Below are 13559 nucleotides of genomic sequence, written 5' to 3' on the forward strand. Positions count from 1 at the left end.
CTTTACCTCTTGACCTGTCCTAGGTTAAAAATCGCACTCCTTGACCTGTTGAACGGGAAAATTATAAAAGGCAAATAAAAGAAGTGTCAGGTATTGTAAAAGGTAAAACAAAACTGTTCTTCAAAACGAATCTCAAAAGGGATGAGGAGGAAATCGAATAATCATGAAATCTGCCTGCACTGTCTCTGGCTCCTGAATAGATTTATACTTACTCTATGTGGTCTTCGAACGAATTCATTCCAGGCAGGGAATCGTGGATTGGCCTGTATTCGTGTTCGGTATTTTAAAACAGCCAAATGTCCTAAGATGTGGCCTTTGCTACGGTACTGACTAAAACACACAGGCATGATTAAAATATTGGACTAAAGGAGCCGAGTAGAATAAGCGATGGCGGCAGGAATCGGAAGGACCCCTCTGCCAGGAGGGCCGCGGTGAGGCGCAGAGCCAAAGGGCTGGCGGAGGAAGAGCGCGCACCCGACGTCTGCCCTGGGGCCCCTCGTCCTGGAGGCGGACACCCTGCGTTCGGTGCGGTTCCCGAGGCCAGGCTGCTGAGGCCGCCAGGGTCCTGTCCTCAGGGGAGGCGGGGAGGCGCGGGGTCCTTTGCCGGGACCGCTCCGGGGGCGCGGGCTCCTCGCCCGCAGGGGCGCGGCTGCTTTCAGGGCCTTGGACAGTTCAAGCGAAGTCGGCGGCCCGATGGGTGTGGCCGAAATGCCGTTTTTGGGGGTTAGAGCCGAAGGCCCGGCTGCCTGCCTCGTTTCCGTAGTGTAGTGGTTATCACGTTCGCCTCACACGCGAAAGGTCCCCGGTTCGAAACCGGGCGGAAACAACTTCCTTTTACGACCCCCTCCTCCACGCCCCGCCCCCTCCCCCCCCCCCCCCCATCTATTGTCCTTTAAAACGCAAAAGGAGCGATGGCTTGTGCCAAGGCGGCCTCGGCGGGCGCTGTTGCGTTTCCATTTAGAAAACTAACACACAAAAAAACAACACAAGCAAGGCCGGAGTCCCACCGCCACCTGAAAGCCTTCTCAGCACTCGACTACCAGGCCTGGTCGCTGTGTGTCTGCTCCCAGTCACCTTGGAGAGCAGGCCACACCCTTGACTGTGCCCCAGGACAAAACTCAAAAAAATTTATAGGAATACCAAAGTAGCCAGTATCCAAGAAGGTACACTGTGACAATGTCTGCCAGGCATGCAAGAGGCAGAAAAACAAAACCCAAAGGAGGAGAATAAGCAATTGAAACTGAACGAGAGCTAACAAGATGTTAAAACTAGCAGAGAAGACTTTAAAATAGATACTATGTGTTACATATGCCCAAAGAATTAAGTTGGAAATGTGGAACATACACAAATGACCAGTATCAAAGTTAAAGGAGGAAACTATAACATCTGAGTTAATAAATTCACCAGATGGAATTAAGAGCAGATTAGACATTGTGTAAAAAAATATTAGGGAACATAAAGCCATGAACAATGGAAATATCCAAAGTGAAACGCAAAAAAAAAAAAACCCTTTTTTTAAAGTCTTTTTTTTTTCCTTAACGTTTGTTTATTATTGAGAGACAGAGACAGAGCATGAGCATGGGAAGGGCAGAGAGAGGAGGAGACACAGGATCCAAAGCAGGCTCCAGGCTCAGCTGTCAGCACAGAGCCAGACGCAGGGCTGGACCTCACAAACCGCGATAGCGTGATTTAGAGCCCAAGTCGGACGCTCAACCTACTCAGGCACCCAGGCGCTCCCAAAAAGCTTTTAACTTAACATAGCATCAGTGAATAGTAGAGCAACTTTAAAAGGCCTAATATATGAGTGATTGGAATCCCTGAAAAGACTGCAGGAGAAAATTTTTTGAAGTAAAAATGTTTGAAGAAGCAATAAGAGAAAATTTTCCAATCATAATGAAAATTATTTTTTTAATTTAATTTTCTTTATGTTTTATTTCTTTTTGAGAGAGAGAGAGAAAGAGTGTGAGTGGGGGAGTGGCAGAGAGAGAGGGAGACACAGAATCCGAAGCAGGCTCCAGGCTCTGAGCTGTCAGCACAGAGCCTGATGCGGGGCTGGAACCCACGGACGCGAGATTATGACCAGAGCCCAAGTCAGAGGCTTAACTGAGCCATGTAGGCGCCCCTCAGTCATAATGAAAATTATAAGCTCACCCACCCAAGGAGCCAAATGGATACAATGAAAGAACACAAGGACTATTTAAAAACTCACACCAAGTTACATCATAACTAAATTGCTCAAATCCATGGGGGGTGGGGGTGGGGGTGGGGGGGGGTTGGTACCTTTAAAGCAGCCAGAGGAAAAAAGACATGGTACTATGGAAATTCGTTAAGGGAAACCTCACTGAAATGTAGTGGGGAGGTTCAAGGCGGGGGGGGGGGGGGGGTCTCATGCCTTACCATTTGCTCTCAGTTCCAAATCCAACTGTAAAAGGTGGACCTTGCAGGAGGACACTACTTTTGCTACCCTGCAGAAAGATGAGAGGCTTTTCTCCGGGCAACAGCCCAGCCAATGAGACAGTCACAACTCAGCCAATGGGAAGCTCCTATACTTAAAACTCCTAGTTTGAGCCAAAGTAGTTTTTATTTATAATAGTCTTCCCAACTTCCCGCTTTCCTGTATAAAACAGCATACCTCTCTTTTGTTCTGTGCACTTGTCTATGGGTTTGCTTTAGCTTGCTTGTCTGGGATTGTAATTCTCTGCTATTCCTGAACAAACTGATCTTTTGCTGGTAAAACAACTGGCAATTTTGTTTTAAGGTTAAGATACATACAGAAAAAAATAAAGATGATGTCAGACTTCTCATCAGAACCAGCACAAATGATAAGACAGTTGAGGGCATTCTGGCGCGGAGTTGGGAGGCGGCGGGCACAGCTAGCGGGTCGGGCGCGGAGCGGGAGTGCAGCTCGGTTCCCCACCCCTCACCCCTCCCCCTCCCCCTCAGGCGCGAGCCCCACCCCTGCAGCGCGAGCCTGGGGCGGCTCCGGGCGCCCCCCAGCAGACCTCCCCCCATCATGGGCAGCCAGAGCTCCAAGGCTCCCCGGGGCGACGTGACCGCCTCGGAGGCAGCAGGCGCTTCCCCTGCTAAGGCCAACAGATGGAGAATGACCACGTGAAAAGCAATGGAGACTTCTTCCCCAAGGGTGAAAGGGAATCGCCCCCCATGAACGGAACAGAGGAGGCAGCCGGGACCACTGGCGATGCCATCGAGCCAGCATCCCCTAGCCAGGGCGGTGAGGTCAAGGCGGATGTCCCCGCCAAGGAGACCCCCGAGAAGAAGAAGAAATTTTCTTTCAATAAGGCTTTCAAATTGAGTGGTCTGTCCTTCAAGAGAAATCGGAAGGAGGGTAGGGGTGATTCTTCTGCCTCCTCACCCACAGAGGAAGAGCAGGAGCAGGGGGAGATCGGTGCCTGCGGGGAGGAAGGCACAGCCCAGGAAGGGAAGGCTGTTGCCGCCCCCGAGGGCCAGGAGCCCCAGGCCAAGGGGGCAGAGGCTAGTGCTGCCTCCAAGGGAGGAGACACCAAAGAAGAGGCAGGGGCCCAGGTTGCAGGGCCATCCACTGCCTCTTGGCAGGAGAGTGGCCCTACACCTGCCAGCGAGCAGAATGAGTAGCTGGGTGGGGGCAGGTGGGTGATCTCTAAGCTGCAAAAACTGTGCTGTCCTTGTAAGGTCACTGCCTGGACCAGGTCCCCTGACTGCCTTCCTGTGCCCAGAAAGGAAGGGGCTGTTGCCCCCTCCCAGCCACATTCCTTCTCCTTTTCCCTCCTGTGGATTCTCCCATCATCAATTTGGACTTCCTCTTAAGGCCAGTTGAAGGTGGTCCCTTGCAGTTTCCCAAGTTAGGTTAGTGATGTGAAATGCTCCTGCTCCTGGCCTTACCTGTCCTGTCCCCACCCCTGCAGAAGGCAATTGCTGGTTTTCTTCCCCAATTCTTTTCCAAGTAGAAAAGACATTTTCCCTATTCCCCAAATCCCTGAGCCGGATGTGGGGTGCCTACACCTTCAAACCCTGAGTGTCCAGCCTCCCCCTCCCGCCCCCCCTGTTGAGTTTTTAGTCTCTTGTTCTGTGCCTAGTGGCACCTGGGCTGGGGAGGACACTGCCCCTGTCTAGGTTTTTATAAATGTCTTACTCAAATTCAAACCTCCAGCTTGTGAATCGACTGTGTCTCTTTTTTGACTTGGTAAGCAAGTATTAGGCTTTTGGGGGGGGGGGGGAGTCTGTAATGTAAAACAACTTCTTGTTGTCTTTTTCCCCCCTCCCATTGTTGTAAATAACTTTTAATGGCCAAACCCTAGATTTATACTTTTTTTTTTCTAACTGTTAAAAACATTCTCTTCCACCTGGTTTTACTGTAACATTTGGAAAAGGAATAAATGTCCCTTTAGAAAAAAAAAAAAAAAGACAGTTGAGCAACATCTTTAAAGGATGGGGGAGGAATTCAACGGTGGAATTCTTTGCCTCCTCCCCCCCCCACCAAAGTCTTTCAAAAATGAAAGTGGATAATGACATTTACAGACATACAAATGCTGAAAGACTTCATCACCAACAGATTCACATTGCAAGAAATGTTTAAAAAGTCCTCTGGGAAGGACACTGATACTAGATGGGAATCTGTATGTACCCAAGGAGATAAAGAACAACAGAAAGGATATTTCCATGGGAAAATATAGGATTTTTTTATTATTACTTAAATCCCTAATACCAAGAGACAGATTAAACAAAGGTAATGACAATGGATTGTGAGGTTTATAACATACGCAAAGTAAAATGCATGACAAAACTAGCATAAAGGCTGGCAGAGGAGAAATGTGAAGAGATATGAGATCACTTAAAGGCAACTGTGGTAAGTTACAGATGTATATGCTATGAAGCCCAAAGCAGTAGCTGAAATAACAAAAGAGAGAGTTATAGCTAATAAACCATCAAAGGAGAAAAAGTGGAATCCTATAGAAACCATGTAAAGACTAAAGACTATGATAGAACAATTGCATTCTACCATGTAGATGTGTATACAAGTATTGACTGGATATGACGGCAGTATTATTTATAATAGTAAAAGCATAAAACCAAATTAATTTCAAAACTATATGGAAAGGCTTAAATAAATATTAGTACAAGCAAAGAAACCTCGTTGTTGAAACGAACTCAGGGTAACGATGTTTACTCTTGAGGATTCCTGGTGACCTCTTTTCCTCCCGAGGTCTTTGAGGATCCGTGATGATCTTGACTTAGGTCCTTCTGTTATGCACAAGACGAATAAGGACAGGAGGGTAATGGAGGAGTTTCTCTGCCTTTAGGGGAGGGGATGGACAAGATAGAAAGAAAGGACTTTCACGATCTATAATAAAAAAAAAAAAAAAAAAAAAAAAAAAAAAAAAAACGATGGGTGCGTCCCTGGGTGGGCTCGAACCACCAACCTTTCGGTTAACAGCCGAACGCGCTAACCGATTGCGCCACAGAGACCCGCGGAAGCACATGTTTTCATAGAACAGAGAGCAAGCACTCACGCAACGCTAGGGGGAGCCACCCGCCTTTTCCGGACAGCACTGCAGGCTCCAAAGCCTCGGAAAATCAGAGAAGAGTTGGGATGCAGTGTTCGTCCCGTTTGAAACCCGTGCGTTGGGCGATTCCAAAGGCAGAAGGGCAGCCAGCTGAACAGCCTCACCCACACCTTGTTCCACACTCGCGTCAGATACCAGAGCCCCCCAGAGACGCCCAGGGCTGCGACTCCCCGAGCCTGATGCAAGAGGTGCCCAAGAGAAGCTGAACGCCTGGTGGGTTCTCGTGATGGCTCCTCGGGTTGTGCCGTCTTCACCCGCCCATCTGTGCTGATGGCGCTCGGCTCAGCCGCGGTCGGTGGGGTGGGAGCCGGAGTGAGAGGTGGGGGCATCAAAAGGAGAAACGTATGGAGGAGGGAAAGAAGCGGGGGAGGCATGGACACCGCAAAGATACCCCGCAGAGGCCTGTGCAGACGCGCGGGCTGGGCTGGATGCAGGGGAGATGATAAATGAATTCGAATGGGGAGGGGGAAAACGAAGGCAAGACACGAGGGAACAGCACGAGTACCTGCAGTTACCCAACAACAAAGCAGCACAGTAACTGGAATGAATTTCATCCCATTTGTCAGAGCAAGAACTGAGTTCACCGCCGGCAGTGTGGCGCGCCGTGATCGTATAGTGGTTAGTACTCTGCGTTGTGGCCGCAGCAACCTCGGTTCGAATCCGAGTCACGGCAAGGCTTTCCATTTTACTTTGTGTTTGAAACCACACGGGCCGCTCTCCTTACCTGCACGCAAAGAGCCACACTTTTCGCAGGCCACCACCAAGTGCAATACGGTCAGGAGGAAGGAAAAAACAAACAATAGTGCACTAAGCTCTATGCAGCGCTGTCCCAGAGAAACCCTGGACGCGCTCCACATCTCCCAATTTAACAGAAAATATCTAAAGATGAAGTGGAAGCTCTCAATGATCCCTGTATGTAGCTTCCACTAAGGAAATGGTCTAGTCTTATGGAGGGTTGTTTTTTCTTTTCTTTTTCTTTTTTTTTCTTTTTGTTTGTTTTGTTTTTGGTGGAACTATTTCAAACATTAGTGAGACTGCTGTACACAAACAGAACAGATTTTAAAGAGTTTGCAATACACTCCAAACTGGTCGTGGTCTACGTTGTAGTCTCTAACGTTGGATAGTCAATTTTATCCTAAAAAGGAAATTAGTAATGTGTATTCACAGAACAAAATGCCCAAATCATTAATGGACAGCTATTTAAATATTGAAATGTTTAATCACACCAGGATCGAGACAAATTTTCTCTCATCCAAGCATGGCCCTTTGATACACTTTCCAGGTAATGCCTATCCATCCTTGCTATTTTAGGGATGTCTACCCCCCACAGATTAGGCTTGTCCTTTCTTCAAATTCACATGAATGAATATACACTTTTTCTAACTAACCATTATCAAGCAACATCATGTTTTTTGTATGTGTTATTGCATTTGTCACACTTTCATTCTGGTGTTAATGATAATGGTGTAATGATAAGTATACCAGCGTAAAACTAAAGACCAATGACAGATGCTTAAGTAATTTCAATATACCGTACTTGGGGAAAGGCTGGTAAAAATGTCATTCTACTAGTAATTTGTGGATATGTGAATACATGTCCGTTAAAGGAAAGGGAGTCATGGACAAAAACAAATCTATAAGAAAAACAAGACCACCATTCTTCTTTCCTGGAGGTGCTAGAATGGAGGAGTGGGGAGGACGGTGAGGCATGTTGGGGGAAAGTGGGATTTTTTATTGCCACTGGAGAGTGCGTCCTTCTCTATCATTCCTCCGCTCTCCAAGGCCCCGCGAGAGCTGCACGCGCCGACGGAAGCGACGCCGAGAAGTGGCCCGGGGCGCAGAGTCCGGGCTTCTGTTGGACCGCTTGCCAGGTGTCTCTTCTGGGTAAGAGCGACCCCCACAGGATATTCCTGCTCTTCCCTGGGGTGCGGTGGGAGAGACGCTGACTTGGCCAGCTCCGGGCGCCGCAGGCTCTGGCAGCTCAAGGAGAAGCAAGGATTACGGGCTCGAGCCGGGCCCCTCGACGGGCTGGGCCGTGAGAACCAGCGCGGGAACCGGTTGCCTCCGACCGCAGTTCCTCTCTCCTCCCGTTGTTACAAAAGGTTGCTCCGCAAGCATGGGAGAGGCGACGGGTCCTTTCCGCGGGTTTGGGGGTGCGGGTAGGGGTGGGGATGGGGGGGGGGCGGCGGGAGACGGCGGGGAGAGGACGGGGAGGACGGAGAGGGCGGCTTCCTGTCCCCAAGGACACAGCGGGAGTGGGAGAGAAGCAGCGGGAAGGAGAAGCCGGGTGAGAGGCGAGGAACCATGGCCAGCCGGGGCAGGAAGACAAAGGGCGCGCTGGCCCCGGGAGCCTTCGTGCGAAGACAGGTTTCTGGCCTCCTTGCTCCTGGAAGGGGTGCCTCCTTCCGACTTGATTCCAAAGGGAATGTGGCGCTGGAGCGGAGGCCCTCCGGTGACGTCCCGCGTGCTTTCCCACCAGCGGACTCCGTGTGGCCTTTGTCCTGCTGGCCTGCGAGGAGCTCCCAGCCTGGTGCTGAGCTCGCTGGGCCAGATCCTGGCGCCAGAGCTCCCGCAGACAGGGCGGGCTGCAGGGAAAGAGCAGGTGTAGCTCTGGCACCTTTTGGACAGACAGGGGGTGTGGTGCAAGAAGCAGTTACAAGCATGCACTTCCGTCGTGAAAGAGGAGATCCAGGAAGACGAAGGTGCAGACCCGATTTCCCAAGCAGGGCTGAAAGCGACGCTAGGAGGGAGAATCGCGCCTGACCCACCCAACCTCGGTGTTCCGGCACAGACACCAGCATCAAAGAGGCCTTGGGCTCCTGGGGCTTAGAGCCTTGAACCTGGCGCGCAAGGGCACCTTATGACGTGGGCGTGCGGTAGCTGCAAATGCTTGTCGTTAAGGTCTGGAGTAGGAGAGATACGGAATTGGTAGAGTTGTCAATCCTGGGGGATGTTGGATCTACCCCGGGACCTTCTGCAATTGGTGCTGGATAGATTGTGGGTCAGGTCCCTGCCCAGGAGGAGTGAGGAAGGGGAATGTGTGAAGGAGGTAAGTGTTCAAATATAACAAGTGTAAGTGTGTGTGTGTGCGTGTGTGTGCGCGCGTGCGTGCGTGCGCGCGCGCGCGCATGATAGGCTCTCAGGGCTTTTTTAAATGCCATCTAAAATATATAAAATCAGGGTGCTTGGGTGGCTCAATCGGTTGGGCGTCTGACTTCTGCTCAGGTAATGATCTCACAGTTCCGGAGTTCGAACCCAGGGTAGGGCTCTGCGCTGACAGCTCAGAGCCTGGAACCTGCTTGGAATTCCCACTCTCTCTGCCTCTCCCCTGCTGGCACCCTGTCTCTCTCAAAAAAAAAAAAAAAAAAAACCTATTTAATAAAAAAATAGAATAGAATGCCATCTAAAGGAAGCCAAATATTATGGGAGAATCACTCACTGGAGATAGCCTTGGGAAGACTGTAATTCAGAAAATACCTGTGCAGGTTATCTATGCCGACTTTCACTAGATCCAGTAAACTCTTGCAACCAGGGGCAAACTGCGTTGTAGAGATTTCCAAAAGAGTCATTTTCACTCAGCACTTGACAGGTTTGAAGGATAATTTCTGAATCTTCCTGTGAACATGGAGTATTGCTAACACCATCATCCCAAGTCCCTAATAGATTCTCTTAAGAGCATTTTAGAAGTATTTTTTATTCCTTGTCATTGATAGCTCCTAAGACTATTTTGATTTTGAGAAGAACATATCACAGATTTTTAAATTGTGACTAAACTTCTAGAGCTCATAGAGAATTTGGGAGAATATATTCACAATATTTGGTACAAAGATTTCTTATAGAACATAAAAAGGCATAAATATAAACAAAAAATAAAGCTAAAAAAATTTCACCCAAATTAAACACTTATACTCATGAGAAATCACCATATGAAAGTCAAGTCACAAATTGAGAAAATATATTAGCCACATTATTACTTTAAAATGTCTCAGGGGTGCCTGGGTGGCTCAGTCTGTTAAGCCTTTCAAATTCTAGATTTCAGCTTGGGTCGCGATCTCATGCTTCATGAGAGCAAATCCCACATAGGACTCTCAGCTCAGAGCCTACTTGGGATTCTTTCCCTCTCTGCCCCTCCCCTTCTGTCCCTATAAATAAACAAACAAACAAATAAATAAAATGTCTCAATTATTTTTATAAATCAGTGGTAAAAAACTAAACCAAATAAAAATAGGTAAAATATTTGAATAGTCTTTCCTCAGAAAGTAAGATATCTTAATGACCAAAAGTTATCAGAAATATTCCGGATATTTTTACTCCTTTGGGAAATACAATTAAAATATAAGGAGATATAACATTCTACACCCTCCAGCATGGCTGTATTTAAAATAATTAATACACCAAATGCTGATAAGAATGTAGAGCGATTGCAACTGTAGTTGCTGGTTCAAAATCATTCTAGAGGACTATTGGCAATCTCTTTTTTTTTTTAATTTTTAATTTTGGAGAGAGAGAGAGAGAGAGATACAGAGTATGAGTGGGGCAAGGGCAGAGAGAGACACAGAATCTGAGGCAGGCTGAGCTGTCTCAGCACAGAGCCTGACCTAAGGCTGGAACTTGCAAACCATGAGATCATGACCTGAGCCAAAATCAGAGGCTTAACTGACTGAGCCACCCAGGAGCCCCAGTGATTTCTAATAAAGTTAAACTCCATGACCCAGCAACTGCAGTACTTCTATGAGTGTACAAGTACACAGAAAGTCCGGCACAGACTATGCATCAAAACACTAAGAATATTCATCAATAGCACTAATTAATACTAAATAACACCAAAGTTACTCCAATAATATCCAAATCAAGAAGTGACGTACATAACGGTATGGACATATTTAATGAACATAATGTTGCATGAAAAAAAGACAAATGCAAAAAAATACGCATTTATTTGTTTGAATTTCAAGAACAAGCAATTGTAACCTATAGGAAATAGACCTCCAAGTGATAATTAACTAAGTGAGATAGGGTCTGAATTGCCTGGAAAGGGGATCAGTGTACACTTTTGGGATCATGGCAATTTTTCGTAACTTGATTTGGGTGATGATTTCATTTGCCCACATTCAACAAAGTGTACACTAAAGATTTGTGATTTTTACTCTATGTGAACTATAGTTCAGTAATTTACTATTCCCATAAAAACTAGTAATGAATGGCAGATGAAGACAAGCTGAGGTAGACCAGGACCGCTTGTTGGCATTTTATTAAACTCGAAAACTCGTTCTCGTTTAGTGTAAGCCCCTCCCCACCCCCTCCGCCACACACACACAGATATTTGAAATATCTTTACTAGAAAAAAAGGCTATGACCGCACTATTTCGTTAGTGGAGGCTACAGGCAAGCCTCCCTGAAGGCGGTATTTCACCTTTGGGATGTTTTCTGCTGGGTAGTGAGACGAGGAAACTCCCAAAGTTTCGCTTTGGCTGGCGGCCTGCCAGTTCGTGCACCGTGGCATTTACTCCTCTTGTGGCCGCGTGGCTCTGTGGGGTCAGCCCTGTACTCTGCACCCAAGTATGCTGTGCTCCAACTGCTGCTAACTCTGGCGCGGGATGACGAGCAACCCAAAAAGATGGGTCAGACACTACTCTGCCGTTACCGGGTTTGAACTTGCAGTCACAAACGCCCTAACCACTGCACGGTGACCATGCACCACAGGCCTGCGGGCCGCCACTGCCAGATACCTACAGTTTGTTCTTACGTAAACATATTCACACTTCCTTTGCCCTTTTATTCTTGGACACCTACAGATGTTCGTGCTGTCCTCTTTCACGCTCTTCTCCGTTTCTCCCTCCCCATTCTGTTCCACAAAACAATTTTCCCATCTCCCGTCCGGGCAGGTCTCTCCGTCTCGTCCATACTTCTTTCCACGTTTCGTGTTTTCCCCTGATCTCCTTCCCACCTCCTCCTGGTCCCGCCCCCCATAACCTTCCCTTTAATTTTCTGGTTCCCGCCACAGCAACGAACAGTCCGGCTGGCTGCCCTTCTGCCTTCGGAATCGCCCAAGGCAAGGGTTTCAAACGCGAGTAACTAGCCCCGTTGACTCGTCCTCCCGGGTTTTCGAGGCTTTGGAACCTGCACAGTGGTCCTGCCGTGGTGGGTGGCTCTCCCCGCGTGGAGTGCATGCTCATTCTTTATTGGGATGAAAAGTCAGACTTGAGCGGGTCTCTGTGGCGCAATCGGTTAGCGCGTTCGGCTGTTAACCGAAAGGTTGGTGGTTCGAGCCCACCCAGGGACGTAATGTTTGGGCTTGAAAAGCCTTTGTCCTGTGACCTCCTTCCCTTCAAGAAGGAGAAGACGTCACTTATATTACCATTCTACGTCTGGTGCACTTCGGGGTCCTGTGCACCTCGGGATCCTTTATTGCACCGTCTAGATCCTTTATGCGAAGGTCATCCCAGATCCTGGGAAGAGCTATTTAAAGCATATGTATGAAAAAGCAAGAACAAGCAGAGCTGTCCTCTGCCTCACTTTCCATAGAAGTTTCTTCTATCGTTTGTACTAGTGTTTAACACTCTGTGTGCTTTTGAAATTAATTTGGTTCTGTATTTTTAACATTACAAATAATGCTGTAGTCTTCATTTCTGTCGACATATCTTTGACCGCTTGTACAGGTATTTCCATAGAGTCCTGGAAAAGCAATTACTCTACCACAGTTTTTACATGATTCCATTTTCTCTCCTTTGTGGTCTTGTTATAAATCTTTTTTTGTTATTTCAGCGACTGCTTTGGGCTTCATAGCATATACATGTGTAATTTACCAGTCTCCCTCCAGTTGATCCCATGCCTCTTCCCATTTCTCCCCTACCCACCTTTATGCTATTTTTGCCATGCTTTTTACTTTACATATGTTATAAAATCCACAATCCATTGTTATACTTTTGCCGAAACTGTCATGTTTTTTTTTTTTTAATTCTTTTAATGTTTATTTTTGAGAGAGAGAGAAAGAGAGTGTGAGCAGGGGAGGGGCAGAGAGAGAGGGAGACAAAGAATCTGAAGCAGGCACCAGGTTCTGAGCTGTCAGAGGCAGGTCTCAAATTCACAAGCAGTGAGATCATGTCCTGAGCTGAAGTCAAGCCCTTAACTGACTGAGCCACCCAGCGGTCCCTTAAACTGTCATGTTTTTAAACAGATTTAAATAATAACAAATCTTATAAAATTTCCCATACAGATATAATTTCTGTTGTCCTTCATCCCTTCGGTACTCCAGATTTCCATGTGGTATCAATGTCCTTCTTCCTGGAGGCGTCCTCCTGGTGATGTAGTCTTTTAGCATTTTTATGTCTATAAATGTCATTATTCACCTTCATTTTTGAAAGAACTTGATGGCGGGCAGGCATAGAATTCCACATTCCATTAGGGGGAAACCCTAGTCCTTTAAAGATGTTTTCTGGGGGCACCTGGGTGGCTCAGTCCATTAAGCATCTGACTTGGGCTCAGGTTATGATCTCACTGCTTTTGGATTTGAGCCCCAAGAGCTCTGTGCTGACAGCTCGGAGCCTGGAGCCTGCTTTGGATTCTGTGTCGCCCTCTCTCTGCCCCCCTCCACTCGTTCTCTGACTCAAAAATATAAACCTTAAAGATGTTTTCTATATTCTCACTCACGCTGGTTCTGATGAGAGCTCTGACCTTTATTTTTGTTTCCGTATGGACCATGTCTTTTTCTTCTGGCTGCTTTGGAGATTTAATCTTTTTCAGTGGATTTGAGCAATTTAATTATGATGTGGTTTTATGTGGTTTTCTTCATGTTTCTTGTGCTCAGGGTTCATTTGACTCCCTGAATCTTTTCAGGAACTCCCATTATTCATGTTTTAGGACTTTTAAAGTTGCCCTACTATTCATTGATGCTATGTTCATTAAAAAAAAATTTGTTTCTGGGGTGCCTGGGTGGCTCAGTTGGTTGAGTGGCTGACTTCGGCTCAGGTCATGATCTCACAGTCCGTGAGTTCGAGC

At 47.3% G+C, this 13559-nt stretch overlaps 4 non-coding genes and 1 pseudogene across 4 annotated transcripts; 4 read left to right on the plus strand and 1 right to left on the minus strand.

Annotated features, from left to right (window-relative positions):
- The first annotated feature begins 753 nt into the window (after positions 1–753).
- Positions 754–826, plus strand: TRNAV-CAC (transfer RNA valine (anticodon CAC)). Its single transcript has one exon. It is a non-coding gene; the product is annotated as a tRNA-Val (tRNA).
- Positions 827–3013: 2187 nt separating this feature from the next.
- Positions 3014–4146, plus strand: LOC131504048 (MARCKS-related protein-like; annotated as a pseudogene).
- A 1243-nt stretch (positions 4147–5389) lies between these two features.
- TRNAN-GUU (transfer RNA asparagine (anticodon GUU)) lies at positions 5390–5463 on the minus strand. Its single transcript has one exon. It is a non-coding gene; the product is annotated as a tRNA-Asn (tRNA).
- A 699-nt stretch (positions 5464–6162) lies between these two features.
- Positions 6163–6234, plus strand: TRNAH-GUG (transfer RNA histidin (anticodon GUG)). Its single transcript has one exon. It is a non-coding gene; the product is annotated as a tRNA-His (tRNA).
- Positions 6235–11770: 5536 nt separating this feature from the next.
- TRNAN-GUU (transfer RNA asparagine (anticodon GUU)) lies at positions 11771–11844 on the plus strand. Its single transcript has one exon. It is a non-coding gene; the product is annotated as a tRNA-Asn (tRNA).
- Positions 11845–13559: the final 1715 nt, after the last annotated feature.

The sequence above is a fragment of the Neofelis nebulosa genome, chromosome 2, assembly GCF_028018385.1.
Source record: "Neofelis nebulosa isolate mNeoNeb1 chromosome 2, mNeoNeb1.pri, whole genome shotgun sequence".
NCBI classification, from domain to species: domain Eukaryota; kingdom Metazoa; phylum Chordata; class Mammalia; order Carnivora; family Felidae; genus Neofelis; species Neofelis nebulosa.